Genomic DNA, 17,155 nt, shown 5'->3' with positions numbered 1-17,155 from the left:
TCTGTCAACATCAATCACAGCTCTTGCTGTGGCCAGGAAAGGTCTTCCTATGATGATGGATTCATCCTCTTCCTTTCCAGTATCCAGGACTATGAAATCAGCAGGGATGTAAAGGCCTTCAACCTTTACTAACACGTCCTCTACTTGTCCATAAGCCTGTTTTCTTGAACTGTCTGCCATCTCTAATGAGATTTTAGCAGCTTGCACCCCATAGATTCCCAGTTTCTCTATTACAGAGAGGGGCATGAGGTTTATTCCTGAACCAAGGTCACACAAAGCCTTAAAGATCATGGTGCCTATGGTACAAGGTATTATGAACATTCCAGGATCCTGTCTCTTCTGAGGCAATATCAGTTGATCCAGATCACTTAGTTCATTGATGAACAAGGGAGGTTCAACTTCCCAAGTATCAATGCCAAATAATTTGGCATTCAGCTTCATGATTGCACCAAGAAACTTGGCAGTTTGCTCTTCAGTAACATCCTCATTCTCTTCAGAAGAGGAATACTCATCAGAGCTCATGAAGGGCATAAGGAGGTTCAATGGAATCTCTATGGTCTCTAGATGAGCCTCAGAGTCCTTTGGTTCCTCAGAGGGAAGCTCCTTATTGATCACTGGACGTCCCAGGAGGTCTTCCTCCTTGGGATTCACGTCCTCCTCTCCCTCATTGGGTTCGGCCATTTTGGTTATGTCAATGGCCTTGCACTCTCCTTTTGGATTTTCTTCTGTATTGCTTGGGAGAGTACTAGGAGGGATTTCAGTGATCCTTTTACTCAGCTGGCCCACTTGTGCTTCCAGATTTCTAATGGAAGACCTTGTTTCATTCATGAAACTTACAGTGGCCTTAGATAGATCAGAGACTAGATTTGCTAAATTAGAAGCATTTTCTTCAGAGTTCTCTGTCTGTTGCTGAGTGGATGATGGAAAAGGTTTATTATTGTTAAACCTGTTTCTTCCACCATTATTAAAGCCTTGTTGAGGCTTTTGATCCTTCCATGAGAAATTTGGATGATTTCTCCATGATGAGTTATAGGTGTTTCCATAAGGTTCACCTAAATAATTTACCTCTGCTATTGCAGGGTTCTCAGGATCATAAGCTTCCTCTTCATAAGAAGCCTCTTGAGTACTGTTGGATGCAGCTTGCATTCCATTCAGACTCTGAGAAATCATATTGACTTGCTGAGTCAATATTTTGTTCTGAGCCAATATGGCATTCAGAGTATCAACTTCAAGAACTCCCTTCTTCATAGGCGTCCCATTACTCACAGGATTCCTTTCAGAAGTGTACATGAACTGGTTATTAGCAACCATGTCAATGAGTTCTTGAGCTTCTGCAGGCGTTTTCTTTAGGTGAATGGATCCACCTGCAGAAGTGTCCAGTGACATTTTTGATAGATCAGATAAACCATCATAGAATATATCCAGGATGGTCCATTCTGAAAGCATGTCAGAAGGACACTTTTTGGTCAACTGTTTGTATCTTTCCCAAGCTTCATAGAGGGATTCACCTTCTTTCTGTCAAAAGGTTTGAACATCAGCTCTAAGCTTGCTCAGCTTTTGAGGAGGAAAGTACTTGGCTAAGAAAGCCGTGACCAGCTTATCCCAAGAGTTCAGGTTGTCTTTGGGTTGAGAATCCAACCATAATCTAGCTCTGTCTCTTACAGCAAAAGGGAAAAGCATGAGCCTGTAGACTTCAGGATCTACTCCATTAGTCTTAACAGTATCACATATCTGCAAGAATTTAGTTAAGAACTGAAAAGGATCTTCAGATGGAAGTCCATGAAACTTGCAGTTCTGCTGCATCAGAGAAACTAATTGAGGTTTCAGCTCAAAGTTGTTTGCTCCAATGGCAGGAATGGAGATGCTTCTTCCATGTAAATTGGAATTAGGTGCAGTAAAGTCACCAAGCATCTTCCTTACATTATTATTATTTTCGGCTGCCATCTCCTCTTCCTGTTCGAAAATTTCTGAAAGGTTATCTCTGGATTGTTGTATTTTAGCTTCTCTTAGTTTTCTCTTCAGAGTCCTTTCAGGTTCTGGATCTGCTTCCACAAGAATGTTCTTATCCTTGCTCCTGCTCATATGACAAAGAAGAAGGCACAGAAAAATAATAATAATAATATGGATCCTTTATACCACAGTATAGGGATCCCTGTGTGAGTAGAAGAAGAGGGGGAGACAAAGAATGTAATATAATGGAAGAAACACAACTGTGAGGATTGCAGAGATGTGAGATGAGATGTTAGGATATGAATGAATAAATAGAATAAGATGGGGGAGGGATAATTTTCGAAAATTTTTTGAAAAAGAGTTAGTGATTTTTGAAAATAGTTTTTGAAAAATTGTTAGTATTTTTTTTTTTCGAAAAATTTTTAAAATTAAAAATAAAAATAAGAATAATTAGTTAATTAAAAAGAAATTTTTGAAAAAGAGGGAAGATATTTTCGAAAATTAGAGAGAGAGAGTTAGTTAGGTAGTTTTGAAAAAGTTAAGAAACAAACAAAAAGTTAGTTAGTTAGTTAAAACAAATTTTGAAAAGATAAGAAGTTAGGAGGTTAGAAAAGATATTTTGAAAAGATATGATTGAAATTAGTTTTGAAAAAGATTTGATTTTTAAAATCTCAATTAATGACTTGATTCATAAGAAATCACAAGATATGATTCTAGAACTTAAAGTTTGAATCTTTCTTAACAAGCAAGTAACAAACTTCAAATTTTTGAATCAAAACATTAATTGTTATTGTTATTTTCGAAAATTTGTGATAAAAATAAAAAAGATTTTTGAAAAATATTTTTGGAATTTTCGAAAATAACTAAGAATTTTGAAAAAGATTTGATTTTTGAAAAAGATTTTGAAAAAGATAAGATTTTCAAATTGAAAATTTGATTTGACTCATAAGAAACAGCTTGATTTTAAAAATTTTTGAAAAAGTCAATCCAAATTTTCGAATTTGATGAGAGAAAATGGGAAAGATATTTTTTTGATTTTTTGAAATTTTTATGATGAGAGAGAAAAACACTAAAGAGATGCAATGCATGAAATTTTTGGATCAAAACTTGTGATGCATGCAAGAATGCTATGAATGTCAAGATGAACACCAAGAACACTATGAATGTCAAGATGAATATCATAGACACAATTTTGAAAAATTTTTAATGCAAAGAAAACATGCAAGACACCAAACTTAGAATTCTTTAATGCTTAGACACTAAGAATTCAAGAATGCATATGAAAAACATGAAAAGACACAAAACAAAAAATCATCAAGATCAAACAAGAACACATAAGTTTTTGGCGCCGTTACCGGGGATTGTTCGAGTTTGGACAACTGACGGTTCATCTTGTTGCTCAGATTAGGTAATTTTCTTTTTGTTTTCTTTCCAAAAAATTTTTCAAAAACATTTCAAAATTTTCTCCTTTGTTTTCGAAAAAAAAATAATATAAAAATGTTTCCAAAAATTTTATTCAGAATTTTTAAGAATGAATTCTAGTGTTTCATGAAGCATGTGAAGCCTGGCTGGCTGCAAAGCCATGTCTAAATTCTTTTGGACTGAGGCTTCCACTTATAAGTATATGAAGTTGGATGAAATATCAGCTGTTGTATACATGAGAGGTATCTATGTTTGCTGAAGCTTGGCTGGCCATTGGCCATGTCTAGTATTTTGGACCGGAGCTTTCATTGAAAGCTTGGCTGGCTAGTGAGCCATGTCTAATTCCTGGACTGAAGCTTTAGACTAAGAATGCAAGATTCCTGGAATTCATGTTAAAAATTTTGGAATCCTTATTTTTTTCTTTTTCATATAATTTTCGAAAAAAAAATACAAAAAAATTAGAAAATCATAAAAATCAAAAAAGTATTTTTCATGTTTCTTGTTTGAGTCTTGAGTCACATTATAAGTTTGGTGTCAATTGCATATGCATCTTGCATTTTTTTCGAAAAAATTCATGCATTCATAGTGTTCTTCATGATCTTCAAGTTGTTCTTGGTTAGTCTTCTTGTTTGATCTTGATGTTTTTCTTGTTTTGCATCTTTTGTTGTTTTTCATATGCATTTTTCGTTTATTAGAGTCTAAACATGAAAGATTTCTAAGTTTAGTGTCTTACATGTTTTCTTTGCATCAAAAGTTTTTCAAAATTATGTTCTTGATGTTCATCATGACATTCAAAGTGTTCTTGATGTTCATCTTGACATTCATAGCATTCTTGCATACATCACATGTTTTGATCTAAAATCCTCATGCATTGCATCATTTTTCTTGTTTTTCTTTCTCTTCATTAAAAATTCAAAAAAAAAATAAAAAAAAATATCTTTCCCTTTTTCTCTCCTCAAATTCGAAAATTTGAATTGACTTTTTCAAAAATTTTTAAAATCAAGTTGTTTCTTATGAGTCAAATCAAATTTTCAATTTGAAAATCTTATCTTTTTTCAAAATCTTTTTTTCAAAAATCAAATCTTTTTCAAAATTCTTAGTTATTTTCGAAAATTCCAAAAATATTTTTCAAAAATCTTTTTCTTATTTTTATATCAAATTTTCGAAAATAACAATAACAATTAATGTTTTGATTCAAAAATTTCAAGTTTGTTACTTGCTTGTTAAGAAAGATTCAAACTTTAAGTTCTAGAATCATATCTTATGATTTCTTGTGAATCAAGTCATTAATTGTGATTTTAAAAATCAAATCTTTTTCAAAACTAATTTCAATCATATCTTTTCAAAAATATCTTCTTATCTTATCTTTTTCAAAATATCTTTTCTAACCACCTATCTTCTTATCTTTTCAAAATTGATTTTCAAAATTTGTTTCAACTAACTAACTAACTTTTTGTTTGTTTCTTAACTTTTTCAAAACTACCTAACTAACTCTCTCTCTCTAATTTTCAAAAATATCTTCCCTCTTTTTCAAAAATTTCTTTTTAATTAACTAATTATTCTTATTTTTTATTTTTGATTTTAAAAATTTTTGAAAATTACTAACATTTTTCAAAAACCATTTTCGAAAATCACTAACTCTTTTTCAAAAAAATATTTTCGAAAATTCTCCCTCTCCCATCTCATTCTATTTATTCATTCATATCCTAACATCTCATCTCACATATCTAGCCTCCTCACAGTTGTGTTTCTTCCATTATATTACATTCTTTGTCTCCCCCTCTTCTTCTACTCACACAGGGATCCCTATACTGTGGTATAAAGGATCTCTATTATTATTATTTTTCTGTGCCTTCTTCTTTGTCATATGAGCAGGAGCAAGGATAAGAACATTCTTGTTGAAGCAGATCCAGAACCTGAAAGGACTCTGAAAAAGAAACTAAGAGAAGCTAAAATACAACAATCTAGAGATAACCTTTCAGAAATTTTCGAACAGGAAGAGGAGATGGCAGCCAAAAATAATAATAATGTAAGGAAGATGCTTGGTGACTTTACTGCACCTAATTCCAATTTACATGGAAGAAGCATCTCTATTCCTGCCATTGGAGCAAACAACTTTGAGCTGAAACCTCAATTAGTTTCTCTGATGCAGCAGAACTGCAAGTTTCATGGACTTCCATCTGAAGATCCTTTTCAGTTCTTAACTGAATTCTTGCAGATATGTGATACTGTTAAGACTAATGGAGTAGATCCTGAAGTCTACAGGCTCATGCTTTTCCCATTTGCTGTAAGAGACAGAGCTAGATTATGGTTGGATTCTCAACCCAAAGACAGCCTGAACTCTTGGGATAAGCTGGTCACGGCTTTCTTAGCCAAGTACTTTCCTCCTCAAAAGCTGAGCAAGCTTAGAGCTGATGTTCAAACCTTCAGACAGAAAGAAGGTGAATCCATCTATGAAGCTTGGGAAAGATACAAACAGTTGACCAAAAAGTGTCCTTCTGACATGCTTTCAGAATGGACCATCCTGGATATATTCTATGATGGTTTATCTGAGCTATCAAAGATGTCACTGGACACTTCTGCAGGTGGATCCATTCACCTAAAGAAAACGCCTGCAGAAGCTCAAGAACTCATTGACATGGTTGCTAATAACCAGTTCATGTACACTTCTGAAAGGAATCCTGTGAGTAATGGGACGCCTATGAAGAAGGGAGTTCTTGAAGTTGATACTCTGAATGCCATATTGGCTCAGAATAAAATATTGACTCAGCAAGTCAATATGATCTCTCAGAGTCTGCATGGAATGCAAGCTGCATCCAACAGTACTCAAGAGGCTTCTCATGAAGAAGAAGCTTATGATCCTGAGAACCCTGCAATAGCAGAGGTAAATTACTTAGGTGAACCTTATGGAAACACCTATAACTCATCATGGAGAAATCATCCAAATTTCTCATGGAAGGATCAAAAGCCTCAACAAGGCTTTAACAATGGTGGAAGAAACAGGTTTAGCAATAGCAAGCCTTTTCCATCATCCACTCAGCAACAGACAGAGAACTCTGAACAAAATACTTCTAATTTAGCAAATTTAGTCTCTGATCTATCTAAGGCCACTGTAAGTTTCATGAATGAAACAAGGTCTTCCATTAGAAATTTGGAAGCACAAGTGGGCCAGCTGAGTAAAAGGATCACTGAAATCCCTCCCAGTACTCTCCCAAGCAATACAGAAGAGAATCCAAAAGGAGAGTGCAAGGCCATTGACATAAGCAAAATGGCCGAACCCAATGAGGGAGAGGAGGACGTGAATCCCAAGGAGGAAGACCTCCTGGGACGTCCAGTGATCAATAAGGAGCTTCCCTCTGAGGAACCAAAGGACTCTGAGGCTCATCTAGAGACCATAGAGATTCCATTGAACCTCCTTATGCCCTTCATGAGCTCTGATGAGTATTCCTCTTCTGAAGAGAATGAGGATGTTACTGAAGAGCAAACTGCCAAGTTTCTTGGTGCAATCATGAAGCTAAATGCCAAATTATTTGGCATTGATACTTGGGAAGTTGAACCTCCCTTGTTCATTAATGAACTAAGTGATCTGGATCAACTGACATTGCCTCAGAAGAGACAGGATCCTGGGAAGTTCATAATACCTTGTACCATAGGCACCATGATCTTTAAGGCTCTGTGTGACCTTGGTTCAGGAATAAACCTCATGCCCCTCTCTGTAATAGAGAAACTGGGAATCTATGGGGTGCAAGCTGCTAAAATCTCATTAGAGATGGCAGACAATTCAAGAAAACAGGCATATGGACAAGTAGAGGACGTGTTAGTAAAGGTTGAAGGCCTTTACATCCCTGCTGATTTCATAGTCCTGGATACTGGAAAGGAAGAGGATGAATCCGTCATCCTAGGAAGACCTTTCCTGGCCACAGCAAGAGCTGTGATTGATGTTGACAGAGGTGAAATAGTCCTTCAATGGAATGAGGACTCCCTTGTGTTTAAAACTCAAGGATCTCCCTCTGCAACCATGGAGAGGAAGCAGAAAAAACTTCTCTCAAAACAGAGTCAACCAGAGCCCCCACAGTCAAACTCTAAGTTTGGTGTTGGGAGGCCACAACCAAACTCTAAGTTTGGTGTTGAACTCCCATATCCAAACTCTAAGTTTGGTGTTGGAGAGTCTCAACAAAGCTCTGCACATCTGTGAGGCTCCATGAGAGCCCACTGTCAAGCTATTGACATTAAAGAAGCGCTTATTGGGAGGCAACCCAATCTTTATTTATCTAACTATATTCTTCTTAGTTATATGTCTTTATAGGTTCATGATCATTTGGAGTCACAAAATAAATATAAAAATTGAAAACGGAATAAAAAACAGCAGAAGAAAAATCACACCCTGGAGGAGCATCTGTCTGGCGTTCAGCGCCAGAACAGAGCATGGTGCTGGCACTGAACGCCCAAAATGGGTAGCTTCTGGGCGCTGAACGCCAGAACAGGCATGGTTCTGGCGTTCAACGCCAGAAATGGCACACAAATGGGCGCTGAACGCCCAAAATGGCCACCAACCTGGCGCTGAACGCCCAGAGTTGGGTACAAAGGCATTTTTACATGCCTAATGGGTGCAGGGATGTAAATCCTTGAACACCTCAGGATCTGTGGACCCCACAGGATCCCCACCTACCTCCACTCACTTCTTCTCACCACTCTCTTTCACACAACCCCATAAACACTCTTCCCCAAAAACCCTTCACCAATCACCTCAAACTCTCTTCCCCATCACCTCTTCACCACTCACATCCATCCACTCTTCCCCATAAACCTACCTCATAAACTCCACCTACCTTCAAAATTCAAAACCAATTTCCCACCCAAACCCACCCATATGGCCGAACCTTAACCCCCCCTCCCTTCCTATATAAAGCCCTCCATTCTTCTTCAAATTCACACAACACACCCCTCTACACTCTTCTTGGCCGAAACCACATCTCCCTCTCCCTCTCCATATTTCTTCTTCTTCTTCTTCTATTATTTTGTTTATTGCTCGAGGGCGAGCAATATTCTAAGTTTGGTGTGGTAAAAGCATAGCTTTTTTGTTTTTCCATTACCATTGATGGCACCTAAGACCGGAGAATCCTCTAGAAAGGGGAAAGGGAAGACAAAAGCTTCCACATCCGAGTCATGGGAGATGGAAAGGTTCATCTCCAAAGCCCATCAAGACCACTTCTATGATATTGTGGCCAAGAAGAAGGTGATCCCCGAGGTCCCTTTCAAACTCAAAAGAAATGAGTATCCGGAGATCCGACATGAAATTCAAAGAAGAGGTTGGGAAGTTCTAACAAATCCCATCCAACAAGTCGGCATCCTAATGGTTCAAGAGTTCTATGCTAATGCATGGATCACCAAGAACTATGATCAAAGTAAGAACCCGGATCCAAGGAACTATGTTACAATGGTTCGGGGGAAATACTTAGATTTTAGTCCGGAGAATGTGAGGTTGGCGTTTAACTTGCCCATGATGCAAGGAGATGAACGCCCCTACACTAGAAGGGTCAACTTTAATCAAAGGTTGGACCAAGTCCTTATGGACATATGTGTAGAAGGAGCTCAATGGAAGATTGACTCCAAAGGCAAGCCGGTTCAACTAAGAAGATTGGACCTCAAGCCTGTAGCTAGAGGATGGTTAGAGTTCATTCAATGCTCAATCATTCCCACTAGCAACCGGTCTGAAGTTACTCTAGATCGGGCCATCATGATCCATAGCATCATGATTGGAGAAGAGGTGGAAGTTCATGAGATTATATCTCAAGAACTCTACAAGCTGGCTAACAAGTCCTCCACTATGGCAAGGTTAGCCTTTCCTCACCTCATTTGCCACCTATGCAATTCAGCTGGGATTGACATAGAGGGAGATATCCTCATTAAAGAGGACAAGCCCATCACTAAGAAAAAGATAGAGCAAGCAAGAGAGCCCATTCATGGAGCTCAAGAGGCGTATGAAGCTCATCACCATGAGATCCCGGAAATGCCTCAAATGCACTTTCCTCCACAAAACTATTGGGAGCAAATCAACACCTCCCTAGGAGAATTGAGTTCCAATATGGGACAACTAAGGGTGGAACATCAAGAGCACTCCATCATGCTTCATGAAATAAGAGAAGATCAAAAAGCAATGAGGGAGGAGCAACAAAGACAAGGAAGAGACATAGAAGAGCTCAAGGACATCATTGGTTCCTCAAGAAGGAAACACCACCATCACTAAGGTGGATTCATTCCTTGTTCTTATTTCTTCTGTTTTTCGTTTTCTATGTTATGTGCTCATCTATGTTTGTGTCTTCATTACATGATCATTAGTAGTAGTAACTTTGTCTTAAAGTTATAAATGTCCTATGAATCCATCACCTCTCTTAAATGAAAAATGTTTTAATTCAAAAGAATAAGAAGTACATGAGTTTCGAATTTATCCTTGAACTTAGCTTAATTATATTGATGTGGTGACAATGCTTCTTGTTTTCTGAATGTATGCTTGAACAGTGCATATGTCTTTTGAAGTTGTTGTTTGAGAATGTTAAATATGTTGGCTCTTGAAAGAATGATGACTAGGAGACATGTTATTTGATAATCTGAAAAATCATAAAAATGATTCTTGAAGCAAGAAAAAGCAGCAAAGAACAAAGCTTGCAGAAAAAAAAAAAGAAAAAAAAAGGGGCGAAAAAAATAAAAAAAATAGAAAGAAAAAGAAAAAGCAAGCAGAAAAAGCCAATAACCCTTAAAACCAAAAGGCAAGGGCAAATAAAAAGGATCCCAAGGCTTTGAGCATCAGTGGATAGGAGGGCCTAAAGGAATAAAATCCTGGTCTAAGCGGCTAAACCAAGCTGTCCCTAACCATGTGCTTGTGGCGTGTAGGTGTCAAGTGAAAACTTGAGACTGAGCGGTTAAAGTCAAGGTCCAAAGCAAAAAAAAAGAGTGTGCTTAAGAACCCTGGACACCTCTAATTGGGGACTTTAGCAAAGCTGAGTCACAATCTGAAAAGGTTCACCCAGTTATGTGTCTGTGGCATTTATCTATCCGGTGGTAATACTGGAAAACAAAGTGCTTAGGGCCACGGCCAAGACTCATAAAGAAGCTGTGTTCAAGAATCATCATACTGAACTAGGAGAGTCAATAACACTATTCGAAATCTGAAGTTCCTATAGATGCCAATCATTCTGAACCTCAATGGATAAAGTGAGATGCCAAAACTATTCAAGAGGCAAAAAGCTATAAGTCCCGCTCATATGATTGAAGCTATGTTTCATTGATAGTTTGGAATTTATAGTATATTCTCTTCTTTTTATCCTATTTGATTTTCAGTTGCTTGGGGACAAGCAACAATTTAAGTTTGGTGTTGTGATGAGCGGATAATTTATACGCTTTTTGGCATTGTTTTTAGTATGTTTTTAGTAGGATCTAGTTACTTTTAGGGATGTTTTCATTAGTTTTTATGTTAAATTCACATTTCGTGATAGTATTCAAGGGAGGTTCAACTTCCCAAGTATCAATGCCAAATAATTTGGCATTTAGCTTCATGATTGCACCAAGAAACTTGGCAGTTTGCTCTTCAGTAACATCCTCATTCTCTTCAGAAGAGGAATACTCATCAGAGCTCATGAAGGGCATAAGGAGGTTCAATGGAATCTCTATGGTCTCTAGATGAGCCTCAGAGTCCTTTGGTTCCTCAGAGGGAAGCTCCTTATTGATCACTGGACGTCCCAGGAGGTCTTCATCCTTGGGATTCACGTCCTCCTCTCCCTCATTGGGTTCGGCCATTTTGCTTATGTCAATGGCCTTGCACTCTCCTTTTGGATTCTCTTCTGTATTGCTTGGGAGAGTACTGGGAGGGATTTCAGTGATCCTTTTACTCAGCTGGCCCACTTGTGCTTCCAAATTTCTAATGGAAGACCTTGTTTCATTCATGAAACTTATAGTGGCCTTAGATAGATCAGAGACTAAATTTGCTAAATTAGAAGTATTTTGTTCAGAGTTCTCTGTCTGTTGCTGAGTGGATGATGGAAAAGGCTTGCTATTGCTAAACCTGTTTCTTCCACCATTGTTAAAGCCTTGTTGAGGCTTTTGATCCTTCCATGAGAAATTTGGATGATTTCTCCATGATGAGTTATAGGTGTTTCCATAAGGTTCACCTAAGTAATTTACCTCTGCTATTGCAGGGTTCTCAGGATCATAAGCTTCTTCTTCATGAGAAGCCTCTTGAGTACTGTTGGATGCAGCTTGCATTCCATGCAGACTCTGAGAGATCATATTGACTTGCTGAGTCAATATTTTATTCTGAGCCAATATGGCATTCAGAGTATCAACTTCAAGAACTCCCTTCTTCATAGGCGTCCCATTACTCACAGGATTCCTTTCAGAAGTGTACATGAACTGGTTATTAGCAACCATGTCAATGAGTTCTTGAGCTTCTGCAGGCGTTTTCTTTAGGTGAATGGATCCACCTGCAGAAGTGTCCAGTGACATCTTTGATAGCTCAGATAAACCATCATAGAATATATCCAGGATGGTCCATTCTGAAAGCATGTCAGAAGGACACTTTTTGGTCAACTGTTTGTATCTTTCCCAAGCTTCATAGAGGGATTCACCTTCTTTCTGTCTGAAGGTTTGAACATCAGCTCTAAGCTTGCTCAGCTTTTGAGGAGGAAAGTACTTGGCTAAGAAAGCCGTGACCAGCTTATCCCAAGAGTTCAGGCTGTCTTTGGGTTGAGAATCCAACCATAATCTAGCTCTGTCTCTTACAGCAAATGGGAAAAGCATGAGCCTGTAGACTTCAGGATCTACTCCATTAGTCTTAACAGTATCACATATCTGCAAGAATTCAGTTAAGAACTGAAAAGGATCTTCAGATGGAAGTCCATGAAACTTGCAGTTCTGCTGCATCAGAGAAACTAATTGAGGTTTCAGCTCAAAGTTGTTTGCTCCAATGGCAGGAATAGAGATGCTTCTTCCATGTAAATTGGAATTAGGTGCAGTAAAGTCACCAAGCATCTTCCTTACATTATTATTATTTTTGGCTGCCATCTCCTCTTCCTGTTCGAAAATTTCTGAAAGGTTATCTCTGGATTGTTGTATTTTAGCTTCTCTTAGTTTTCTTTTCAGAGTCCTTTCAGGTTCTGGATCTGCTTCAACAAGAATGTTCTTATCCTTGCTCCTGCTCATATGACAAAGAAGAAGGCACAGAAAAATAATAATAATAGAGATCCTTTATACCACAGTATAGGGATCCCTGTGTGAGTAGAAGAAGAGGGGGAGACAAAGAATGTAATATAATGGAAGAAACACAACTGTGAGGAGGCTAGATATGTGAGATGAGATGTTAGGATATGAATGAATAAACAGAATGAGATGGGAGAGGGAGAATTTTCGAAAATATTTTTTAGAAAAAGAGTTTGTGATTTTCGAAAATGATTTTTGAAAAATGTTAGTAATTTTCGAAAATTTTTAAAATCAAAAATAAAAAATAAGAATAATTAGTTAATTAAAAAGAAATTTTTGAAAAAGAGGGAAGATATTTTCGAAAATTAGAGAGAGAGAGTTAGTTAGGTAGTTTTGAAAAAGTTAAGAAACAAACAAAAAGTTAGTTAGTTAGTTGAAACAAATTTTGAAAATCAATTTTGAAAAGATAAGAAGATAGGTGGTTAGAAAAGATATTTTGAAAAAGATAAGATAAGAAGATATTTTTGAAAAGATATGATTGAAATTAGTTTTGAAAAAGATTTGATTTTTAAAATCACAATTAATGACTTGATTCACAAGAAATCATAAGATATGATTCTAGAACTTAAAGTTTGAATCTTTCTTAACAAGCAAGTAACAAACTTGAAATTTTTGAATCAAAACATTAATTGTTATTGTTATTTTCGAAAATTTGATATAAAAATAAGAAAAAGATTTTTGAAAAATATTTTTGGAATTTTCGAAAATAACTAAGAATTTTGAAAAAGATTTGATTTTTGAAAAAAAAGATTTTGAAAAAAGATAAGATTTTCAAATTGAAAATTTGATTTGACTCATAAGAAACAACTTGATTTTAAAATTTTTTGAAAAAGTCAATCCAAATTTTCGAATTTGAGGAGAGAAAAAGGGAAAGATATTTTTTTTTTTTTGAATTTTTAATGAAGAGAAAGAAAAACAAGAAAAATGATGCAATGCATGAGGATTTTAGATCAAAACATGTGATGTATGCAAGAATGCTATGAATGTCAAGATAAACACCAAGAACACTTTGAATGTCATGATGAACATCAAGAACATAATTTTGAAAAACTTTTGATGCAAAGAAAACATGTAAGACACCAAACTTAGAAATCTTTCATGTTTAGACTCTAATAAACGAAAAATGCATATGAAAAACAACAAAAGATGCAAAACAAGAAAAACATCAAGATCAAACAAGAAGACTAACCAAGAACAACTTGAAGATCATGAAGAACACTATGAATGCATGAATTTTTTCGAAAAAAATGCAAGATGCATATGCAATTGACACCAAACTTATAATGTGACTCAAGACTCAAACAAGAAACATGAAAAATATTTTTTTGATTTTTATGATTTTCTAATTTTTTTGTATTTTTTTTCGAAAATTATATGAAAAAGAAAAAAATAAGGATTCCAAAATTTTTAACATGAATTCCAGGAATCTTGCATTCTTAGTCTAAAGCTTCAGTCCAGGAATTAGACATGGCTCACTAGCCAGCCAAGTTTTCAATGAAAGCTCCGGTCCAAAACACTAGACATGGCCAATGGCCAGCCAAGCTTCAGCAAACATAGATACCTCTCATGTATACAACAGTTGATATTTCATCCAACTTCATATACTTATGAGTGGAAGCCTCAGTCCAAAAAATTTAGACATCGCTTTGCAGCCAGTCAGGCTTCACATGCTTCATGAAACACTAGAATTCATTCTTAAAAATTCTGAATAAAATTTTTGGAAACATTTTTTTTTTTCGAAAACAAAGGAGAAAATTTTGAAATGTTTTTGAAAAATTTTTTGAAAAGAAAACAAAAAGAAAATTACCTAATCTGAGCAACAAGATGAACCGTCAGTTGTCCAAACTCGAACAATCCCCGGCAACGGCGCCAAAAACTTGGTGCACGAAATTGTGATGTCTAGGCTCAAACTATTCCTGGCACGTGAGCAACTTGGTATGCGTAATCGTGATTACACATTCATAATTTGTCACAACTTCGATACAACTAACCAGCAAGTGCACTGGGTCGTCCAAGTAATACCTTACGTGAGTAAGGGTCGAATCCCACAGAGATTGTTGGTATGAAGCAAGCTATGGTCACCTTGTAAATCTCAGTCAGGCGGATATAAAATAATTATGGAGTTTTCGAATAATAAATAATAGAATAGGGATAGAGGTACTTATGTAAATCATTGGTGGGAATTTCAGATAAGCGAATGGAGATGCTTTTCGTTCTTCTGAACCTCTGCTTTCCTGCTATCTTCATCCAATCAGTCTTACTCCTTTCCATGGCTGGCTTTATGTGATACATCACCACTGTCAATGGCTACTTTCGGTCATCTCTCGGGAAAATGATCCAATGCCCTGTCACGGCACGGCTAATCGTCTGGAGGCATCACCCTTGCCAATGGCTTCATCTTATCCTCTCAGTGAATAATATGCTCACGCACCCTGTCACGGCACGGCTATTCATCTGTCGGTTCTCGATCATGCTGGAATAGGATTTACTATCCTTTTGCGTCTGTCACTAACGCCCTGCAATCGCGAGTTAGGAGCTCGTCACAGTCATTCAATCATTGAATCCTACTCGGAATACCACAGACAAGGTTTAGACTTTCCGGATTCTCTTGAATGCCGCCATCATTCTAGCGTACGCCACAAAGATTCTGATTAAGAGATCTAAGAGATATTCATTCTAGCTTAATTCAAGTAGAACGGAAGTGTTTGTCAGGCACGTGTTCATAGGGGAGAATGGTGATGAGCGTCACACATAATCATCACCTTCATCACGTTCTTGGGTGCGAATGGATATCTTAGAAGTGAAATAAGATGAATTGAATAGAAAACAGTAGTACTTTGCATTAATCTTTGAGGAACAGCAGAGCTCCACACCTTAATCTATGGAGTGTAGAAACTCTACCGTATGAAAATACATAAGTGAAGGTCCAGGCATGGCCGAGATGGCCAGCCCCCTAAAACGTGATCAATAGTCTCCTAAGATGAACAATGGATTAAAACTGAGACCAAAGATGTCTAATACAATAGTAAGAGGTCCTATTTATAATAAACTAGTCACTAGGGTTTACATGAGTAGGTAATTGATGCATAAATCAACTTCCTGGGCCCACTTGGTGTGTGTTTGGGCTGAGCCTGAGTGTTGCACGTGTAGAGGTCCTTCTTGGAGTTGAACGCCAGTTTTTGTGCCAGTTTGGGCGTTCAACTCTGGTTTTGGCTCCTTTTCTGGCGCTAGACGCCAGATTTGGACAGAGAGTTGGCGTTGAACGCCAGTTTACGTCATCTATTCTTGGCCAAAGTATGGACTATTATATATTGCTGGAAAGCCCTGGATGTCTACTTTCCAACGCAATTGGAATCGCGCCATTTCGAGTTCTGTAGCTCCAGAAAATCCACTTTGAGTGCAGAGAGGTCAGAATCTAACAGCATCAGCAGTCCTTCTTCAACCTCTGAATCTGATTTATGCTCAAGTCCCTCAATTTCAGCCAGAAAATACCTGAAATCACAGAAAAATACACAAACTCATAGTAAAGTCCAGAAATGTGAATTTAACATAAAAACTAATGAAAACATCCCTAAAAGTAACTAGATCCTACTAAAAACATACTAAAAACAATGCCAAAAAGCGTATAAATTATCCGCTCATCATTGCCCACAACAATTCACTGATGGTGTATCCTGCACATCATGAAGTAGATTCCAGGAAAATTAAACGGCTACAAGGGACACATAGAAATCGAACAAGAAATGAGTCATGTTGTTTGGAACTCTCATACCAAATAATCATTTGATAGGAATTGGAATGAGTTTCTGTTAAAGTATGGTCTTGTGTTCAACAAGTGGCTTTCAGGTAACGACGTTTATAATCTGCAGCAGAGGTGTAAATTGCATGTTTTTGGGTGTATTATAGTCTGATTTGGGTGTAATTTACAGAGCTATACAAAGACCGTCATATATGGATTCCAATTTATCTGGATCACCACTTTTGGACCGGGATGAGAAGCACACAAAGGAGTGAGAGCATACATGCAATTTTTAACAAGTTCATTACCCGAAACAGCTCACTTATCCAATTCGTCAAACAATATGATAATTGCCTCGGAAGTAGGGAGCAAAGAGTGCGAACCGGATGCTGCAGATTTTCACACCATCATACCATGTGCAACAAAATCCTCCATAGAAGCCCAGTTTCAACATGTGTACACTCACTAAAAGTTCAGGAAAGTCCAAGCACAATTCAGAGGGAAGGTAAATTGCATCACAAGATTAACGAACTCCACTCTAGGCTATTCAGTTTACGAAGTTGCTGAACAAGTTTCTAGCTCAACATTCAACAAGTTTGCAGTTACATACGACTCGGTAGCAGCCCAAGTGAAATGCCAGTGCATATTATTCGAGTCAAGAGGGATATTGTGCTGTCACTCCCTAAGCGTGTTGAGCTTTGAATGAGTAACCAAACTGTCACCGAGATACATATTGCAACGATGGAGCAAGAACGTAAAGAGGAGACACACACACATCAAGAGCAGCTACGA

At 37.2% G+C, this 17,155-nt stretch overlaps 3 non-coding genes across 3 annotated transcripts; 2 read left to right on the top strand and 1 right to left on the bottom strand.

Annotated features, from left to right (window-relative positions):
* The first annotated feature begins 1,440 nt into the window (after positions 1 to 1,440).
* On the top strand, positions 1,441 to 1,548 carry LOC112780233 (small nucleolar RNA R71). The gene has a single exon (XR_003191085.1). It is a non-coding gene; the product is annotated as a small nucleolar RNA R71 (small nucleolar RNA).
* Positions 1,549 to 5,773: 4,225 nt separating this feature from the next.
* LOC112780500 (small nucleolar RNA R71) lies at positions 5,774 to 5,881 on the bottom strand. The gene has a single exon (XR_003191332.1). It is a non-coding gene; the product is annotated as a small nucleolar RNA R71 (small nucleolar RNA).
* Positions 5,882 to 11,925: 6,044 nt separating this feature from the next.
* On the top strand, positions 11,926 to 12,033 carry LOC112780756 (small nucleolar RNA R71). The gene has a single exon (XR_003191572.1). It is a non-coding gene; the product is annotated as a small nucleolar RNA R71 (small nucleolar RNA).
* Positions 12,034 to 17,155: the final 5,122 nt, after the last annotated feature.

Source organism: Arachis hypogaea, chromosome 19, assembly GCF_003086295.3.
Source record: "Arachis hypogaea cultivar Tifrunner chromosome 19, arahy.Tifrunner.gnm2.J5K5, whole genome shotgun sequence".
NCBI classification, from domain to species: domain Eukaryota; kingdom Viridiplantae; phylum Streptophyta; class Magnoliopsida; order Fabales; family Fabaceae; genus Arachis; species Arachis hypogaea.
This window is presented reverse-complemented; position numbering and strand designations above follow the sequence as displayed.